The sequence below is a fragment of the Euphorbia lathyris genome, chromosome 2 (genome assembly GCF_963576675.1).
Source record: "Euphorbia lathyris chromosome 2, ddEupLath1.1, whole genome shotgun sequence".
Lineage (NCBI taxonomy): Eukaryota > Viridiplantae > Streptophyta > Magnoliopsida > Malpighiales > Euphorbiaceae > Euphorbia > Euphorbia lathyris.
Window position 1 is genome coordinate 76343569 of NC_088911.1, and position 2332 is coordinate 76345900.

Consider the following 2332-nt stretch of genomic DNA (forward strand, 5'->3'; position numbering starts at 1 on the left):
CCCTATTACGAAGTTACAGCGAGAAGATTGAGTAGAGTGTTCGCCCCTGAGCCTGACAACCTCTAAGGAAACCCAAGGAAAGGACTGATCAGCCGTTCACTTGCACGCCCTCGAAGAACTCGATGCTCCATGTTCTCTGTAAACTTGTATCAATTTATATTTCATCTAATAAAGTCTGTTCTATTCGATAAATCGTTATGCAGCACTTATGGTAACCAATCCACTAAAGTGATTGCTGGTGTTTTCATTAAAACGTAGTTAAATTCAAAATCATTACAAGGAAACTTTGTTGAACACTTAAGCAAATTATCATCTCGAAAGAGTTTTAATTTGATTAAGGGCAACTATCCCGAAAGGGTTTTGTCGCGTTCAAAGCCAATTAATTAGAGGTTCCGTCATTTATTTCATCATCTTAATTGATACAAAGTTTAACTTGTTTTCTTTGCTTAATGCAAATGAATACATTCATTTGTTTTTCTAAAAGTTCTAAATGTTCCTGTTTTGTAAAATTCATCCCTAAATCAGAAGATCTTTCTAACAATCGATATATTCTAATATAAAATCTTAATCCAGCATTTTCAAATACTCAAAGTCCACAAACTCAATTAAACAATTTCCTAAATTCAATTAGACAAATTTCACTTTTCATTTACATTCAATAGTAAATCTAACAAGTTCGAAATTAACAGATTCAAAAATAAGTTTTTCGTTAAAAAACGTATCCCTGTGGGATCGATATTTTTATTACTACAAGCGAAACCGTGCACTTGCGGAAATCGCTCAACAAGTTTTTGGCGCCGTTGCCGGGGATACGCCAAAATTTTTGACAAAAATTTTATTTTTCGTATTTTATTTTCGAATCTAGGTTTACACATTATTTTTATACAACTTTTACATTTTATTTATTTTCAGTTTATATAACATATTTGTTTTCAATTTTGTTTTGAAGGTAGTTTGGGCCGTGCAACAATTTCAAGTTCATGCGCAGTTCGCGAAGTTCGGGCACACCACCAGACTCTCTTGATCCAGAAATTGAAAGAACACTTAAGAAAAACAAGAAAAACAACAAAAACAAAGACAAAACACCATTAAAAACCAAAGTAGTCCAGCCAGAAAATATGGCCGATCCACCGACACTTATGGATTATGCTAGGCCAGGAATGGTCGGTGTAACTAATAGTGTAGTTAGACCCCGTATAAACGCAAATCAATTTGAAATTAAGCCTGCTTTGCTTAATATGTTGCAAAAAACGTAACGTTTTACGGACTACCTAACGAAAACCCTAATGCCCATTTGACAAATTTCTTAGAAATTTGTGACACTTTTAAAATTACCGATGTAACAGCCGAAGCAATCAAACTTCGCCTCTTCCCTTTCACTTTGAAGGATAAGGCAAAAATTTGGTTAACTTCTATGCCTGCTGCAACATTTGAAACTTGGGACCAATTAGCCCAAGCGTTTTTATCAAAATATTTTCCTTTAGCAAAAACCGCAAGAGTCATCAAAGAATTGACATCTTTTACCCAAAATGATAATGAAACTCTTTATGAGGCTTGGGAACGTTTTAAAGAACTTCAACATTTATGCCCACACCACCAACTGCCAGATGCACTTTTAATGCAGACATTCTATAATGGATTAAATCCTACAACTAGAGGTTCATTAGATGCTATGTCTGGAGGGTTATTTATGAAAAAGACGTCCGCCCAAGCAAGAGAACTTTTGGAGGAAATGGCAATCAACAGCAGTATGTGGCCCGCAGAGCGTGGACATATACCAATGGCGAAACCATCATCCTCAGGTACATCATCGGTTAAAGGTATAATGAATCTTGATCCAGTTGCGATGTTACAAGCCCAGTTTTCTGCTTTATCGCACAAAATTGATAAGTTTATGGCACCGTGCGATCCTAATGATCCGATCCAGACAGACATTGATCACGAAGGTATGAATGAGATAGAACAGGTAAATTTTGTCCACGGACAAAATCAAACTACTAATCCTTATTCTAATACTTATAATCCTGGATGGAGAAATCATCCTAACTTTAACTGGAAAGATAGTAATAATAATAATAATGCAAATGCTAATCAATATCGTGTGAATAATTATCAAAATCAAACCAGAGATACGATTAGCACTTTATCTTCAAAAATCGACAAATTTATAGATGCTATGAATGGAAAGGTAAGTAATCAAGACGAAGGTTTTAAACGGATCGAAAGTAAATTCGATCAGCTTATCAAAAACCAATCATCTAGCATCCATAATTTGGAAGTTCAAATTGGACAACTTGCTAAATCAATTCCATCCCGCAAAGAGGGAAGTCTT

General features: G+C 35.1%; 1 non-coding gene across 1 annotated transcript; it reads right to left on the reverse strand.

Annotated features, from left to right (window-relative positions):
* Positions 1-1495: 1495 nt before the first annotated feature.
* Positions 1496-1602, reverse strand: LOC136221249 (small nucleolar RNA R71). Its single transcript, XR_010685026.1, has one exon. It is a non-coding gene; the product is annotated as a small nucleolar RNA R71 (small nucleolar RNA).
* Between the last annotated feature and the right edge of the window lie 730 nt (positions 1603-2332).